Raw genomic sequence first — 20,485 nt, forward strand, 5'->3', positions numbered from 1 at the left:
AGTAGTCTTATTAAAGAGTCACCACGTTTATGCTTTTTAAGTTTTCTGTAAAAGAAAACTATTGAGGTGGCTTTGTCAGTCCGTCCGCACTTTTTCTGTCCGCCCTCAGATCTTTAAAACTAATGAGGCTAAAGGGTTTGCAAATTGGTATGTTGATCATACACTTTCCAATCATCAAACACCAAATTGCAGCCTTCTAGCCACAGTAATTTTTATTTTATTTAATGTCACAGTTGGCCATAATCGTACGTATGGCACCGCTATATGTGTGTGTGTTCATATTATACATTATTTTCCCATTTCATTATTGGATACTACGCGAAGCTGTATACATCTTTCAGCTCATCATCACTTCAAAATCGCCTAGAAACAGAAGACAGGAAGGTCCCATCTCGCCTGGAAGGGTAAGGAAAGAAGGACTCTAATTAAGAACTTCGGAATCTCATTAAGAGAAAAAGTTCCTTTGAAGCGATGAAATACTCTTTTACTAACTCCTACGTTGAGTTACTATCGTGCTTTCTTTCTTTACCATAATAAAATTCTTCTTATCTCAGTTTTACCTTGAGAAGATTTGTATAAAACATAGTACCTAGGCTGGTGTTATTACCAGTTAATTGATATTGGAAACTATGGCTACAAAATGTTCTAGATTTAGAAAAGAAAAAGTCTGGTGGTCACTGTGAATAAGCTTAGCAGGTAAATCATATTTTTTCCTTCTGTATTATCGACATGATCGAATTTTTTTAGGCATTAGGAAGGATTCTTCATGCAAAACAATGGAGAGATTACAATGACCATTTAAAAACGTAACTCTCTCTCTCTCTCTCTCTCTCTCTCTCTCTCTCTCTCTCTCTCTCTCTCTCTCTCTCTCTTGGGAGTGTGTATTTTCAGAAAACCCTGTAAGATACAGTGGATGAAGAAGAGAAAGAGTAATTAGAAGAACAGTGTTGTCCCAAATGTAAAATTGTTTGTTGTGTTCAAGTTCCTGAAATTGTTCAGTCTAAGTGCAGATCATCTTTGTACAGAAATTAGATGAAGATGAAATTCTCGACCTCTGCAGACGAGTGAAATAGAATGATATTAAAGTTCTCGTGAATGTTTTGAGCTTTCCCTGAACAACAGATGAAATGGACTCATCTCGATGTCGAAAGAACTGACTTTCCGAGGTAGTTCCATTTGCATTACCGCTTCATGTTACTGTATCTTAAACTATCAACGAACTCTTTCGAGAGAGATTCGAGTATATAGCATGGTAGGTACCAAAGGGAAAAGTTGTGTCACCTTTGCTGGTCGCCAATCGGTTAGATTTCATAATGAAAAATAAGCTGATTAGAGATATAAGAGAGAGTTTAAACTGGAGTAACAATAAGCACTTGATAAACACAAAATAGTTTCAAACGTTTCCAAGAATATACGCATGTCAACAAAAGTTTTCCTTTGCATATTTTTTTTTAATTGCAAATATTTTGAGAGTAGGAGAGGGGGAGATTTTAAAAGAAAGACTTGGTATTGTTTTTAAATATATCCTTATCTTCGTTAAATCCTCAACTAGTGGACTTTTTTAATATTTTTAATATGTAGTGTTCTAGGCAGATGAAAGATACTTGAATATATATGTATATATATATATATATATATATATATATATATATATATATATATATATATGTATATATATATATATATATATATATATATATATATATATATATATATATATATATATATATATATATATATATATATATATATATATATTCAGTTCACAGAAGGATGAATGTTAAGATAGTAAACAAGTCAGTATTGTTTAGCTCTTTTGTTATACGTGACTGCTGACATTCCTCATTCCTTCCAATTAAGGTGAGGACATATTGGCTAACAAGGGAGGCGGAAGTAGATTTCCTAGCATTGGCGATTTAATTAGTTTTGTGAATTTTCAGTGAAGCTTGAAACACGATGCGTTCTAGATTTTTCCGTTTAATGAGCATCATAACGAATGCGTTTTGAGAGTCCCCTACACAATGACTAGAATGATCTATCAGACGCGATCTTAAGAAACTTTACCTGGACCTTTCCTTTAGGAATTATACGTTTACATTTCTAAACAACTAATATTACCATACAGAGAAACACTAGTATACAGAAAACTATTTTTTTTATCTAAGCAGTGGCTCCATTTCTTCTTAAACCAATATAAGCATGAAAAGAGAGGGTTGTAAGGGAAAATTATAATGATGACCATAGAATTAACATAAAAACCAGTGAAATAAAATTTAAAAGGAAAAGTTGTTATCTCGGCTTGAAACAAGTTCTGAAAAATTTCTACCACAAAGTGGGACAATAAAAGACCAGAAGAGCTGGGTATGGAATAACACACATTCTTAAACATCATAAGAAAATACCCTAACATGAAGAGCATCGACAACAATAAAAATTTGGGATTTTTTAAGACCAGAATATGAGACATGATATCAGAAGCAATGACAGCGCTGAAACAGCATCGTAACCACAATGAAATAGCTGGGAAAACCATAGCACACCCATCAAAAAAGCAATAACATTAATATATATATATATATATATATATATATATATATATATATATATATATATATATATATATATATATATATATATATATATATATATATATATATATACACATACACAAACACACATATACATATATATGTCTATGTGTATGAGGATACACAGACACACACACACACACACACACACACACACACATATATATATATATATATATATATATATATATATATATATATATATATATATAGAGAGAGAGAGAGAGAGAGAGAGAGAGAGAGAGAGAGAGAGAGAGAGAGAGAAAGAATACGTTACACAGACTTAATGGCGGCCTTAATTTCGAAAAAGTATCATCTTTCGCCTAATCCATGTACATCATTGAAGGAGACCATCTGTCAGCTTTACACAGAGCGGTAGGATAGGAGACCAACAGCAGATCAACTAATACAAACAACGACAACAAAATATTAACCGTAGGTTGGTGAATGCTGAAGCAGCATCTATAAAGTTACAGAACTCTCCCCTAAACGTCCAAACACCATCACAGTCCGTGCTATCATCCACCAGGGGACAGATGACGTTGGCTGTGGAGCCCGGGAGCTAGGTAACGATAAGGGATTTACACAAACATTAAATATAAGACACCTGGCTTACCTGTCTGTAAGGCTCGTTAGCCGCTCAGAGCCAGCAAGCTTGGTCATTGAGTGTATCATCGGGTAAGATATTTATGACATCACTGTAGTACGTTTCCAGGCGTAAGTAGCAATAACTAGTGATGTACTCGGTATGTATGTTTAGGTTAGTCTCACGTGAGGATGGTGTTCTTCATACCGAAATAAATACTTTTGTGAATTAGTGAATCAACCAGTAAAACACTAAAAATTCCCATGCTCATTGAACTTTTCAGTATCTTTCAAAGAATACCAAATAGAAAAGAAAGCAAAAAAATAAAAAGAAATAATATGATATGAAGAAATAGGAATAACAATAAAGTAACAGTATGATAATATAAAAAGCAAATGAAATAACAGATCGCTGAAAGACAATAACACAGAAAAAGCCATATGAAATTGGAAGTTTATACCACAAAATTATTAGAGCCCAACTTACACTGATTTTCAACAATAACTGTAAGAAAAGGAAACCTTGGCCCATATATATATATATATATATATATATATATATATATATATATATATATATATATATATATATATGTGTATGTGTGTATGTGTGTGTGTGTGTGTGTGTGTGTGTGTGTGTGTGTGTGCGTGTGTGTGTGTGTATATATATATATATATATATATATATATATATATATATATATATATATATATATATATATATATATATATTCATAAACTGGTCGTCTTGGTTGGGAGAGAATTGAACAAATTTAAAAATTATGGCTGCCAAGGAACCAAGTGAGCCCAGATTATGAACAAAGGAAAAGTTATTTGAAAACTTACCTTAGATTTTCCCTGGATTTACACGTAAATGATCAAGGTCCCCATTTTGGATTAGAATTCTTTTACAATTTAAAGGTGTTTATTTACAGAGATTAGCAATTGAGCAATGAGACAAACAGACTGCAAAATGGTAGCCAATGGGCAGGCTCATTAAATATACACAGAGAGCAATAATGCAGTGATTGGCAACAAGCAAGCTAATTAATAAGGGGCCAATGTACAATACAGTTATTCCCGTTCTAATAATATTAACCTGGTTAGGCCAAGATTACACTAAATTGTCTCAGTTAGTTATGCTGCGAAGGAATGAACTCCAGGATGGGGAAAATAATTCAAATAAAATTTGGCTGGGCCACAACGGACTTCAGAAATCGGACTGCGACCATGAATAGTTTCAGGATTTGAAAGGCAGTCAGAATTATCGGACACAGAGCACAACGGAGTGGCTGGTCTCTGCTTGTATGACCATTGTGGGTGCCAAACAATCGACTCGGCCGTTCGTCGAAGATAATTCAACCAGCGTAAGCAGAGGAAGAGGCAGGATGTGCGCTCCTGACGAGGTCACAGGAGTCTCTGGCTTCTTCCAAAACACGGCGTCTTGAATTTTAGACCGATCGGACCTGCAAGGAGTCATACACCAGCAAAAGCAGAGGGAAAAAAGATTCTTAAATGTTAATTACTTAGAGGTTAAGGTCCTACCTGCCAGCTATTCCCGCTATGCCTATTAACCTTCCCCATACCTAAATACTTCCACATCGCGTGATGGGGGTGAAAAGGGGGTTGAAAGTGGGATGCCTATTGTTTCCCAGGATCAGGCGATGGAGCGGCGCTTCCTACACTGCCCCACACTGGTGCTAACAGCTATGATCTGGTTCAAAGTACGCTCACGGCTACATCGCCCGCCATATTGGCATCCACTGTAAGCTAACAGAAATGAGAAGTTTCCCGCAAAGTTAGCTAGATAACAGCTAAATAGGAGGGAGGAATATAAATCCTGACAATATATATACATATATATATATATATATATATATATATATATATATATATATATATATATATATATATATATATATATATATATATATATAAAATATATTTCGTTTTAGATTTACTATGTATATTCAGTCATAGTGTGATGAAGCGAAAGGGAGCTACAGAGTGGTACTTGGGACGGTGACATAGATGCAAATCACTGCAGTCAGCAGATGTTTCAATTGCCTCAGCTGTTTTGGTTCGGTGAACACACAATATTGAAGCTGGTTAGTGAGGCAGTCGACCGAGTTGGTATGCAAGTACGTAAGTTCGTGCGTTAGAAAAATGGAGATGGTGTGTCTAATTGTGCCAAAAGTTAGGTCTGATTGATGATTATCTAGCCAAGAGCGATATCGTCCAGACGTGGCTTTGTGTGCTCTGATCTCTTAGAAAACCGGCAGTTAAGGTAAATCCAGACTTCTCTTTTTTTTTCTGTGTGGACTCTGAACTAGTGAATTTACCATATCCAAGACACTTATGAATTTGTGGGAAGAATTGGACATAGGCATTTATGTCACTTTAATATTATATTTTATTGTGTTCTGATTTGACATTGATTAACCATGCATTTTAGATTTTCATTATTATGTCATATTTGTGGGAGATTACGGTTTGTTTAATTTTCAACAGATGTCTGTGGTGATGTCTGTGGGGATACTGTGGATGTTGTGGTGATAGAGAAAGAACACTGCAATCTTTGCAGTTAGTCATTGTTTTCAACGTGGTTGACTTTAAGACTAGACGAATAATGTCTAAGATGGAATGTGTGGGAGTTTTGAATGAAAAGGCATTCAGCCAGACCAAGGTTAAATCTTGAATTAGACTATTTTGACTTGGTAATTCATTTATTATGCATTTTAATTTTCTTTTTGTTAATTCATTACTTGTTGGGTTTTGTTTGATAATAAATCTATTTGTGTAGGAAAGATTGTGTTTCCTTAGAGTTGAGGATTATGTTCGAGAGAGATATGTGTGCTGAGAGAGAGAGAGAATATGCGGGTTGAGTCCGAGAGAGAGAGGGTTGCTAGTTACCACGTATTCTGAAGATAGACCGAAAACACGTAGCATTTCGAAAGAAATGTTTAATCTGTAGGTGTAACAGATAAATATATATATATGTATATATATATATATATATATATATATATATATATATATATATATATATATATATATATATATGTGTGTGTGTGTGTGTGTGTGTGCGTGTGTGTGTGTGTGTGTGTGTGTGTGTGTATGGTGGACGAAGCACATTAATTTTTATATTTCTGTTATATGTTATCGTTCTCTTTTCTATGTTTAACTGTGCTAAGTGCTTGCATGTATAAAACAACACAAAATTATTCTATATCACTGACAAATGATGTCAATTTGGATAAAGAGAGTAATGTGTCAGCTGTCTCTTGATCAGTTTTTCGGAGAGAAATCAATTGCTTTCATTACTTTATCACTGACGATGAAAGAAGGAAACTGCATATGGGAGGCACCAACTACATGAAAGTGGTGATATATTTTGCCTCCCGGGCTACAATTGCCAATTCTGAGGGTAAATATAAGATGAATAATTTACATTTTAACAGCGTCACTACTGAAACAAATTAGCTTTGGTGTAAGTGAATAAAATGAGTGTATACTTCCTTTTTATCTCTGGAACCTCATTAACATTTTTGCCTGCAACAATGATGGTAAAATATGAATTCCATGCTAAATTGACAATCTCAGGTCAGGAGGCAAAAAACCATCCACTTTTAGTGACGTTTATTACTACTGATTTTCAAATACCAAGGCCAAAGGGACGGACAACCAAACGCACATGTCTAACCAAGACCCGAAGAGAGGAAGAGGAATGAACTGCTAAAGGAAATGGGCGGTGATTTTCCACGAAAGAATCAACAGATCTTCCTCTTTAAGGAAGGAAGTTCACAACCAAATTCCAAAGCTTGGTATCAGAGGATAGGATTAGGCTGTGAAAATTACAGTGTGAGAACATCTAACGTCAAGAATATAGTATTTGTGGGCGGAGAGAAGGGAGAATTAGCAAACACTTCAAGGTAATCGAGCGAACGACAGGTAAAATAGTCTAATTATGAGACTACATTCTGAGAGAAACTTAACCTTCCAGGTATTGGGGCAATTTGGGAGAAACTAAACGAAAAATGTCAAACAGTTACGAAAAAGTTAGAAGTATATTAAAAAACTGAACATGGTGTCAGATAAAAAATGAAAAAATAATGTACAGCAGGGAAGTTAAAGCAATGACCCAAAAGAAAATTAGTTAGAAAATGAAGTAGGAAATACAAAATTCATTCAAATTAATTCTAGATGAAATAGACAGAAATAAGCACTTCATGACAGAGAAATAGAATTATAAAAAGTAAACTGCAAAAATTATTTAGACAAAATGGTAAAATACCTCAGAAGAAAAAAAAAAGGTGTGAAAAATAAGAATTATATTTGACGGTACTAGTTGGAAGCTGCTATGATCCTGAGATAAATTGTATAGCAAGTTACCATTTGTAGTTCAAAGTTGTAAAACGAGTTAATTCAATAAAACGGTTAAGAACAGAGATGAAAAGCTGAAAATTAGTCTCTTGAAAGATGGAATCAGTCCATGAATATGCACTCATGACCAGCTGAACCTTATGTAATGCTAAGACATATCTACAGTGGATGCACAACGAAAGACAAGCCTTAAATCCCGGTGTCACAATGATTACATACGGATAATTATAGCTTCTTCTTTACATAGGATGTTGCTTGTATGGATTTACAATCTATAAGCAGACCCTCATACGTTTACATAAGATGCATTGTCTGATTGTGGGCCTTTATATGTATTTTATGCATACTATTAATGCGCTAAATGTATTGCATGCTTGAGGGCGCAGAAATGAGAAGAAAGCCCATTTACTTTTCACGTTGAGTGATCCGTGAAAGAGGTTCCCGTTGCTTTTTCAGGTCAGTGATGTTACTTCTTGCTCGCATTTCTCACCGGTTTCCTGTTTTGGATTTTCAATTGCTCCCTATTCTTTTGTAATGCCGCTTTTTGTCAGGTTTTCACGTGCATTTTTCTCTTCTGGTTATCATTTTTTAATACCCTTTGTCTTATTCTCTCTATGTTCCATTAACTTGTTCCTATTCCTTTCATGCAGACAGGCCCCTCTTCTTCCAGGTATCGTTTTATTTCCTTTTCCTTGTTTTCTGGGTTCAGTTTTTTAGCTGTGTGCTATTTTGATAATGCTACCATTGCACGAAAACCTCTCAACAAGAGTCCTTGACTTTTTATTTTCTTTTATATGTCCTTACACCGTACAGCTATTCCCCGAGGGGGCCAGGGGTTGCTGGCAGAAGAGGTACAGCCTTCAAATTCCACAGCAAGTTTTTAGGGAAGAGGTCGCTGAAGCTGAAGATGAATAGATAAAGCAATAATCTGTAGATAAGAAACTGGCCTCAAGTAAGGAAACATGACCATCTTGATTGAGAGAAAAACTCAAAGCCAAGACTGATGTGCTGCGCATTTATTTTCAGCCTTCAGTAAAGTCATCATTATTGGTAAGTTACCGTATGCATCAGGGATCCCCTCGCCCTTAAATAATCTCCGCCGCTTGCGCTCTGTATTTTGGATGTTCTTTGTTTTTAGTTAAAGCATTTCAGGCGATGACTAATGTCTTCATTTTATTCAAAAGGTTGCGTCACAAGCTTTCATAACTGTGCCACTAGTCACTGCGTGGATGTCATCCATGCGTGTTCGCCGGATGTACAGAGCAAAAATAAATCAGTTACGTAATCAAGATATTGCTTCAGCGCTGGGCATCAGATCCATAACAAAATAAGAAAACCGGTGGGAAGAAGCGTCTTTGGTTCAGATTTCTATTCAATTTCCTTTTTCGAAGTTTCCAATTAATAGGAATGTTGTGAATGATCAAACGCTCCTGTGGTCGCTTTGCTATTTTCCTTTACAAGAGGGATACAAGACTCTTGATCGTTGGCAGCAATTTTTTTTTATTACTAATCTGGGAAAAAGGTTCTCTTATCCCGTCAGTCTCTGCATTTATAAGACAAAAATAACAGCAGCAGCAACAAACAAATGTGCAGCAATAACACATACAATAGCAACTCATAAACAACAACTGCGACGACACAATAATAATAATAATAATAATAATAATAATAATAATAATAATAATAATAATAATAATAATAATAATAATAAATGTCGGGCAGTAGGAGTTTATAATTAGATTATTTCGAGACATTTAATTTCATGAACAGAACCTTTCCTGTTCCCATTTGTACGTGATTATATTGCTCTTACTTGCTTAATACTTTATTTCTCTGTCTGTTATTTTTTGCCATATCCTCAGGTTATTTATTTTCTTTTTAAAGGTTTGATATTTAAAGCAGGAATACTTTGATGTGGCACATTTTTTGAAAATCATTGTATCAAATCGTACATTATAGTCTAGTATCGAAACTAATATTATTTCAAATTTCTGAGGAAATATTTGCAATACGTAAATAATTTTTAGTTTTTATTTTCCAACGGAAGAGGAACATCAAGGAGAGAATATTTTGGTCTTATAAAATTGTATGAGTGAAGAGGCAGAAATTCGGAAAACCTTCAAATACTAAATCATGGCCTCCTTTCTTGTTACAGGTGGCTTGTGTATAAGCATGTATACAAGCGTGAGGCTAAACACTTTGATAGGCTGAGAGACATGTAAATTTTCGATGTGGCGTCGTATCCCTGAACCACGAAGCTGCAACCTTTTATGTTAAAGATGGAAGGTAGCTAATGGGAACCATTTTCAGGTAGTTTATTAACGTCCTCAAATTCGCCGTCACGGTTACTCACACGCAAACGTACGAACTCACACTAAACACAAGTTGACAAACACAGTTCACATCTCTCACAAAAACCAAACAAACACACGGCTTTTCAGCTAGTCATTAGGAGAGAAGTTTTTCCACCACTGCAACACAAAAATGACATCTTTCAATTAAAATCGCATCTGAAATTGGCGAAGCGATGACACCGAAATCCCTACAGTTCTTGCAATGTTTCCTTTGACCTCTCACTTACAGTGCTATCATAAACTTCCAAACTAGAGCCAGAGTTCCTTCTCACTACTAACTTTCTGCTTTTTGCAGTTCTTTTCCACCGTTAGTACTATAATATAACTTTACAGCAGCGTTTGCAGTCTTACTAAAATCGTATGTAATTAATGTCACATTTCACTGCAAAAGTTTCTCTTAATTACTTACGCACGTAAATATGCTTACAGTGAATAGCCATAATTGTGACAGTTAATTCGTAATTGTTGATTCACGTTTCGTCGAAGTTTTAATGATGAAATATGCAAATGATTTAATGTCATATTAATTGCTTTATTTAGGAAAAGTCCGATGCAGTACAATTATTGCTCGAAAGTTTTTGTATCAAACAATTTCATAGGCCATTGCGATGCTTGAATTGAAATCTGCAATTTATTAGCCAGCATCAGGAAAAAGGATTGGTCATTAGAGTGTTAATGTAATTTTTTCAGAAAAAAAAAACATGTAACTTTCGTTTCAAAAAAAAAAAAAAAAAAAAAAATTAGTTTAATGGCTCACTGTTAAGAAAGAAATACATACGGCTTTTCTCTTGTGTTGTTCGTTTTCAAGGTTAATGAGTTTCAGAAGTATGAAATCTAAGTAATATCAGTTTAATACTTTCTTATTATTTTACGAGGTAAATGAGAAATACTCAATTGCGGCCATACCTTCAAGAGCCAATAATAAAGTCGAAATTATTCAGTGTTAAATTTTGGCTGTCATCACTCATAGTCTTTCAAGGTAAATGTCTGCTGTCATGAAACTGGATCGCTCAAAGATGACTGTGTTACTCTCTGCAATTGTGTTTATTCAATGATGAATGTTTGCAGTCATCATTTGTGATATTTCTTGGGTAAATTACCTGTTCATAAAGCGTATTTAGTCACCGTTCTTTAATAATGCCAGCAAATGAACTCCAGAAGTCTCGCTCTTTCTCACTCACGCATAAATGATTCAGCAATACCTGTGGAAGCCAAGAAACGTTAATTCAAAGGAAAAGTTGTTTTACAGGCAAACGATGCGGAATTAAGATTTTTTTTTATTCTGCTGTCAGATAAAGATATCAGTATTGTTGTGTTCGGACATTAATGTCATAGAAGTAATGTTATTCACACTAGCAGCCTTACTGTCAGGAAATACTTTGTAATAGTCTGAATGCCTTTGTTGTTTCGTTTAAATAGATTTTATTTTGGAATTATTCTCACCTGATATTCCTTCTGTGGTTAGGCGCTCCTGGGTCAAACTTAATTCAAAACTTTATCAGCATGACTTTCTATTACTGGGTCGATCACTAAGAACAGGAATTCTATACTACACCAAGTGTTGAATATGTATCGTTTTAGCGCAACTATTGCAGAAGTTTCGTTTTAACGATGCTATCAGCTCCGAATAACGTTGTATTGGAGTTATTTCGATGATAATGTCCAGCGTTTATTTTCGACCATTTACAAGTAAATTGATCCTAGCAAGTCCTTTTTCCGGGGTATTGTAGGTTGCATCCCTCATTTCGGTGAATATCCGGCACACCGGAACTTCATTCAGAATCAAAGTTTCTTCAGTCCGTCCTAAGTTGACGATGTACGATAACACCCGAAATACTGGTTAGTTCTTTTGCATGAACCTCTACATTTGGGAGCACCGGATACCACAGTTCTCGTTTTGTTCCTCCGGCAAAGAACCGATGTTCGGTTTGTTCATATCTTGGTAAGCTGGATTATGCAAAACGTTATGTATATGTACAGATTATTAATCAAATTTCGGGCTTATTACTTGCAACAAGTGATTAGATTTTGGGAAAGATAGGAAAGTAACTTTATCTACACCTACACAGTCTAGAATTATGTTCGCAACGGTAGATATGACTGCTACTACAAAATGTGCATCGTTTGTTTCTAAAAGTTATTATCTAATTATAAATAATATTTTTCTCGACATTCATTCATTTTTCCTTACCTTCAGATATCCTTTCGTGAAAGTTGTGTTTAAGAGCTGCCCTTTAGTTGGTTTGAAAACCCTTTGACATGGGGAAATTATGGTCGTCATTAAGACACTCATGAGATGTTTGAAGGATATATATTCTGGCTTTATTACAATAAAGTCATTATTAAAATTAAGGAAGGTAAAGACTGGCGGGCAACGATGCCACCCGTCTCCAGTCTCTGCACGGCTCTTACTGACACTCTCTGTTTATGTATCTCATAGTTACTCTTTCCCTCCAGTCACTCTGAATAACGGAAAGTGCCTCTGTTATGCAATTTAGTGCCTTTTCTTGGTACTTTTCCATCAGTTGTTCGTTGCAAGCCGGTATGAGTCAAATATACTCATATATTTACGAGTGTTAATATTTCAGATGCTAGTGTATTAGATCCAGATCCCAAGAAGCTACATGAAATGCTGATGGCTATTTCAGTAAGATACGTCTATAGAAAGGTCATTGAATTCAGGGCAAATGGCTAGCCATGGTTTGATGATACATAGAAGAGCTTACCATGACAAAAAAACAAAATTCACCCTATTGAAACCGAATCGTTCACATGAAAAGTACACCATTTTTGTTGAATCGCGACGTGCTGCAAAGAATTTATCATAAAGCTGAGAGAACTTACATTAAATCCTTAAAATGGAAACATAAAGGAATTACTCCACTACTAACAGATGATAGTACTGTACATTGGTTGCTGGCCCTAAGGGAAAAACTGAACAGCTTCATTAATCTTTTGAAACTAATCAATCAGCTAGGGATATCCCTCTCCCTAATACTTGTCATCCTGAACCTATTCTTACAAAATTTGCATTTCGCAATAGGGATGTTAAGAAAATTCTTGATAATCTTGATAGTTGAGTGGAGAAGGTTCTGATGGATACTTCCATTTTTAAAATAAAAAAATCTAGTATGTTGCCTTCCAAGATTAGTAGATTCTATAGATTTTATGTCGACGTAGTACTTGTGCGGATGAGATGAAGCTTATCAGTAAAGTGCCTGTTCCAAAGAATGGCATATCAGCAGCCTGCAGTAACTACAGGCCAATTTCTATTCTCCCTGTGCACTCAAAAGTTGCAGAAAAACTGATTTTTAAGCCACTGTATAAGTATGTGGAATTTAAAGGATTGTTAGATGATCGTCAATATACATATCGGAAGCAGTTAGGTACCTGCAATGCTCCTTTAGGTTTGACATGCTATTTGCAAGAGAACCTTTATAGGGGTTTTGAGTGTAGAGTAATTCAAATAGATTTTAGTGCTGCTTTCGATTTAGTAAATCACAAGGCACTTATTTATAAACTTCAGAATCTTGGAGTTGGTGGACATGTTTTAGGTTTACTTCAATGTTTCCTTACAGGTAGGCAGCAACGAGTTGTTGTTGATGGGATCTTTAGCGAATCAAGACTTGTGTCTGGAGTTCCAGAGGGCAACGTTCTTGACCCATTTTTATTTTTAGTGCATACAAGTGATATGGTTGTTGGCCAGGAAAAGAAGATCATTCATTATGTCAGTGATGCGACACTTGCGGGTGTCGTAAAGTCTCCACTTATGGGAAATGAAGCTGCCCTTAGTCTCAGTCGGGACATGGAACGGATTATGGAATGGTGTAGTCAGTGGGGTATGAGGCTGAACTCCAGTAAAACGAAAACACTGTTGTCTTGCAGATTTCGTATAGATTTTCCACCCCATCCTCCCCTCCAAGTCTCTGGGTCTCTGCATACTAGACTTTTAGGGAACGTTTCCATATCGTCCCATCACGTCAGACTCAGAAATGGGACGTTTGTCCCTCAGTTTGAGAGAGAAAGGTCTAGAGAACTTTGAGTTAGAGTTCGCCGAGACTGCGTTTCAAGGCCAGAAAGAGGTAAGCAGACAGACCGAACTTTACAAGAACACGGGGCCTTCCAGCAAAAGCTCTGCCTGGCGATAATTTTCGTATTTGGACTCGACGCTCACCTCCTCCCGCACGCAAATTCCTCAGATGTATGCATGTATTGCACCCCCCCGGTTTTTTTGCCTTGGTTATGTTAGGTTAGGTTAGATTGGCCCCAATTAAAGAATTATTTTCCAGAAAATTCTATGGTTAGTTTTTAAGGTATGGCGTCCCGCTTTTTTTCATGGAAAAGTCTTGGTACTTGGTACTTCTCGGGAAAATGCTCCCGCACACTCAAAAGTAACAAACCTGCTTGTGACAGGCATAACTATTTCTTGCTTTCGTTCTCTATCTTTTATGACTTGAACGTGAGGCCCTATTATCTTAACTATTATACTCTAGCTTTTTGATCACTGGCTTGCATTCCCTCCTGTCTATCATTATGCCCTACTTTTTTTATATCTTTCTTTTATTTATTCAATATTCTGCTTGGTTATGATTCTATGGCTCCATACACTATTTTCCTAATGTAGATCAACAAGTAAACTCCTGAATTTTAATCCCATTTCAAGAGGACGTAGGGAATATTGGCACCTCCTCTCTCTTTGAATTCTTTCATATCCCTTTGCTCAATTATCCTCTATTTTTACCAAGCTTTTAACTTTAACATTTTATCATTCTCTTTCCCGTGATATGATTGAAAGTTTGTGCAATTTTTCTCCATATTTTTCTCACCAAAATCTGCTTTATACGTTCTCGTCTTTCTCAGCAATTCCTTATCTGATTATTGATAACAATCCGCCTTGGAATGGAAGAATTACTAGCTGTTGTTTTCCAGCTGTCTCCATCCCTCTCTGCCCTTCTCTCTCTTTCAGTCTATTTCTAACAACACTTTTACTTTTAAATGCTAACTCAGATTTTAGCCTATGAACTAGGGTCAACATTTCTTATAATTCCCTGGACGTACTTTTGTGTATCAACAATCGTGAATAAGTAATTATCTTCTGTAAACTTAAATGCCATTTGTAACCGCAGCAAACTCGGGAATTGACTTTGGAGTAAAGGTCAATGACTCTCCTCTGATCCCAAATAAGCCTCCGGCATTTTTGTCTCTGTAATAATAGGTCCTAGAGAGAGTTCGACAGTTTCACCATTCAGGCGATTCATTGGGGTGGTGGATACATAAACACGAGACTTGGGAGCTTCTGGAACCATACATATTGCGTTATGCTGAAAATATATTATTGCTGGGAACAACCGCAGGATCCTTCCATTTCATCGATATCAGTCGACACCCACTTCGGTTGGGAAGAACAGAATGCGTTCTTATACAATAATTATTGTAAATAATAGCATTTGTTTATTAAGTACCCATGTTGTATAACTGAAATCTAGTTCAATATACTATTAATCAAACAGTTCAGAGATACAGTATTCATAATGGTAATTAGAGTCTCTTATGAAACAGTAGTAACTTCCTGAATGTAGCAGTTTTGAATGAAAAGATAATCTGAACAATGAAGTTTATTTTTAAGCCAATGATTTTATTAATATATTTCATATCATTTAATACTACTGAAAGTTATAAATAACCGAAAGATACAAGCCTCCTAGATTGCTACACTTAATGCTTCTTTACACTATTGGATTATCATCTGCAGGTTATAAAGCAAGAGAAGAAACTGGCAACTTTCACTCGATTGGTGAAATGTCACTCTCTATGTATATACGACCTCTATGATGTGTAATACCTTACATAATTGTGTTTTGTGTATATGCGTTCCTTAAGGTATACAGTTTATCGTATGGAAATAAACTGATGAGATTTACTTATTCTAAAAACATATTTGATTATGAAATTTGGGTTGTAGAGCCGAGCACTGAGGTTTCTCAGCCATTCAACGCTTAACAGCTGTGAAGAGATGGAGCTGGAGTGGTTGGGCAGCAAGATAAAAGCGATCCAGAAAACAAAGGAGATGAAGTAAAAGGATCTAAAGGTGGAACTGGGCGGAAAACACAATGTTGTATTATGAAGTAAAAATTAGGAGTGCTGGACAGAAAAGCTGAAGGAATGAAGCTGGAAGGGAAGTATAGTAAAGAACCCTTTAGTAACGCCTATAGTACACCACATGAGTTGCAATGACGGCATTACCCTCTTACGGGGAACTTTCTCTCACAGAGCAGTAGAGACCCCATCAGTGGAAACAAATCCTTGGTACGTTCCAATTTGGAATACCTACGCTCGATTTTAAATAAGCGATTGACAATTTGAATCATAGGTTCAGAAAAGCTGGTATTCTCGGGTAACTAGACCATTCAAAGTTTCATCTGTCAAAATTGTTTAAAAGGTAACAAAAAGAGAGAAGCATCTGAATCTTCTTTAATTTTTAAATGGTTAATCTGCTTAAGGCATCGTCCACAAGGACAACCACCAAAAATCAAGTACTTGGCAAATGTTCCAAAGAAACCAAGCACTTATAAATGAACAAAGGAGATTTTGACCTGTTCATCAAGATAATTATTTACCTTTTCTAGATTTTACTTTACCCAAAATGGTGAAATGAAAACTGTTTTCCAAGACTTGATTAGATTCTAATAGAAATGTGGCAAAGGGCAACAGTAGTTTTATAGTATTAATCAGTGGCAACAGCCAATCGTATGTGCCACTGATGACGTCATCTGTTGTCAATACAAGCCCTTTACTGCGGCGAATTATTGTGTGCTGATATTCCCTCAAAATGCCCAATTTTGAACCGGCCAAGATTAATCGGCACCTTGGTCTTTGTAACTTTCCTCCCCGAAATTTGTAAATGCAGAAAAATTTAATTACTGTTTAATAACTATATTCATTTGCTGAATTAACAACTCAAATAGGACTAAAAGATTCTTATACATCTTCCACGTAATGTGCAGTAGAAGTGACAATATTTAACAAGAATTCCCATTTCTGCAGCGGGCTTTAAATAGTCTGGAATAATTTGAACAAGGGATTTTAACAGTAAGTTATAAACAAATGCATATAATCAGTGACTCAAAACTCTTATCAGATCCATTTTTCAGGCAAAACCAATTAGCCTTATCAGAGTTGATCGATCAACTTGAAAATACACCGAGAGAAGAATTTCGAAGGCAGGGTTTCGACAGCTCTGCACAGTTTCAACAACTTTGGCAAGACGTCTAAATGGTGCATCTTTTGTCTAATTTACAAATATGAAATTGTTGTTTATAAAACGTCCTTTTTTATGAATTTAGTATTAGTTTATCAACTACTTTTTTTGTGGTCGAATTCCTGAACATTTCTTCCTTATGCGAAATGCATCTTGGAAGTTAATAAAATTGGGAGGTTTAGAATTTCGTGATACAAATACACGCACATTCATGTAAACACTCACACTTATATACACATGTATATATATATATATATATATATATATATATATATATATATTTATATATATATATATATATATATATATATATATATATATATATATATATATATATATATATATATATATATATATATATATATATATATACATCACATCTATAAATAAGCAGTAGGAAAGGCATCCTCATCATCTATTTATATATATATATATATATATATATATATATATATATATATATATATATATATATATATATATATATATATATATATATATATATATATATATATATATATATATTTATATATTTATATATATATATATTTATATATATATATATATATATATATATATATATATATATATATATATATATATATATATATATATATATCACTAAAAGGAAACAGTAGGGAAAGGCATCCTCATCATCTATTTATATATATATATATATATATATATATATATATATATATATATATATATATATATATATATATATATATATATATATATATATATATATATATTCTTGTCCAATACAAGCAAACTTTTAACTTTTTTAAAGTTTTAGAATTACAACTTAAAGTTTCTAACAATTCTTGGCAACCGATTTAAGTATTCTGCGAATGAAACCACTTTGGTTCGGTAACATTTTATTAATACAAAACTATAACTTTACTACTTAGAAGTTCAATAGAAATTAGTCGTAGTTATTATCAAAGATCATCAAATGATTAGGTATTTTAAGATTTCATCCATCGAGAGTGCTTCAATCATTACATAATAAGTAAAGTATCTGGATTTGCGTTTCATTTTTAGGGCTAGGCTGCTACAACTTCATCTGCGTAAACAAATCGGGTATTCGGCAAGTACCTTCAAGAAACCAGACAATAATTATCTAAAAAAAAAAGTACGTCAAGGAATTCAAACAGTTCAACAGGATACACATTTTGTGTTTCAGTCAGATATGTACAAATACGGGAAAGGGACGAAAACTGCTTCCTAAAGTAAGCACTTGGATTCTGAATAAATTGGAAATCATTCCGTTAAAGCCTCTGACTAGTAAAGAAACCAATGCATTATATCAGGCACAGCTGTGCTCTGAAATGGGATTTTCTCTTATCAAGCGGAACCAGAAACAGGCGGGAATTCAGGAGAGACCGTTAATCCGAGGAGGGTTGAATTCGGTATAGCAATAATCGTAGCCGGCCTTTAAGAAGGATTTGTAAGGGATATTGGATCGGGCGATATGATCACGGGAACTGGATTTGTAAGGAATCCCACGTGAACACGGCAGAAAAGAAAAGCAAGTAGTCAGAGCAAAATATGTGGGACAGGCAAACAAATTTACTGGAAATCTGGGAGACTGAATGATGATTGACTGAGGAACTGTAATACTATTTGTTTGGAAAGTCTTCCCGTTCTCACGTTCTTCTTCTCTTCGCCTTTAGGCCTACCGCAGATCAAAACGTTCACTTTCCATCACTTCGACTCTTGCCTGAAATTATACCTGCGTGTGAGAAGGGAACGAGTTAAATGACCGTCTTCGACAGGTCATATTCTTCCTTCTCTGCCTTTTTCCTCTCTACCATAAGGCCTATTCCGAATTTTGGTATCCATTTCACGCGCCAAGTAAACTTCTACACACACACACAAAAGAAGGGAGATTACACACAAGCTTCTCTGATAAGTCACGTCCGATAACAATGTGGAATGCAGGAAAATGTCTAGTCCGATTGTTAGAGGATTTTATGCTGCTGAAAAAAAAAATCAAAAGCACATAGAAGTTCTGATCCTTTTCGCCTCAGAGCTCAAAAGCAAGGCAGGAAAGGTGTTTTTTTTTTTTTTTGGCATTTTCTTGTACAGAGTCAGGCTTATTCTTATATGAAATATTAATTTACTGGAGAAAACTCTAAAGTAAATAACAAAAGAAAATAACAATGAAGAAATGATAAGGGACGTTGCGATCAATTGCATTTCCTTTGGTAAATTTTCAGTTTTAATGATAATAAAATTAAACACTTAACATGAAACTGATACTTGATCATAGAAAATAATGACAATTAACGACTATAAATACTAGGCTAAGATGAAAGAAAGATATGCATAAGAACACAATGAGTAATCTGGGTTATAGTGTGCAGAGTGTAGCTTAGGATTTATTATTCCTTAAATACAGCTCCATTTTGTTACTAATTTCATTTTTAGTAATAAAGCTAACGAAAAGAGTTAAGATCCCGCTAAGGTACTCGTTAAAGAGTTTCTTATCTGTACTTGCACAATGCGGGTCGTCTGCCTCTTTACACAGGTAATCAGAATTTCATACGAACAAAAGTCACAGCAAAGGACTCAGTCTCTCCTCTTTGTCAGTGACAGTGAGTGATAAGAGGAAATGGAAGGAACTAACATTAGAATTAGCTCCACCTGAGGATTCGACAGGGCCAGTCGTAATTGCAAAATGTTCTAATTCTTTCTGACCACAGCTCTTCTGGGATGTTCAAGTACAGGTTTTCATATCTGGATGTGTAACTTTAGAAGTGCAGGTTTTCAGATCTCGGTATCTAAATTTAGAAGTGTAGTTTTTCAGATCTGGGTATCTAACTTTAGAAGTGCTGGTTTTCAGATCGGGATACCTAATTTGAAAAGTGCAGGTTTTCAGCTCTGGATTTCTAACTTTAGGAGGGCAGCTTTTCAGAGCTGGATTTCTAACTTTAGAAGTGCAGGTTTTCAGATCTGGATTTCTAACTTTAGATGTGCAGATTTTCAGATCTGGATATCTAAATTTGAAAGTCCAAGTTTTCAGATCTGGATATCTAACTTAAGAAGTGCAGGTTTTCAGATCTGGATATCTAACTTTAGAAGTGTAGTTTTTCAGATCTGGATATCAAACTTTACAAGTACACAGGTTCAGTTCTGGACATCTGTCTTTATAGGTTAAGGTTTTCAGACATTGATGGTTGATTTCGGAATTCCTGGTTATCAGTCTCAAAGTCCAAAAGCAGTGAGGCAATAGGAATGGCGTGATGCGTGACTCGTGTTCTCATAGTCAGACGAGGGTGGATATCGGAGGATATAAGGAAGAAGCCCTA

Source organism: Macrobrachium rosenbergii, chromosome 46 (genome assembly GCF_040412425.1).
Source record: "Macrobrachium rosenbergii isolate ZJJX-2024 chromosome 46, ASM4041242v1, whole genome shotgun sequence".
Lineage (NCBI taxonomy): Eukaryota > Metazoa > Arthropoda > Malacostraca > Decapoda > Palaemonidae > Macrobrachium > Macrobrachium rosenbergii.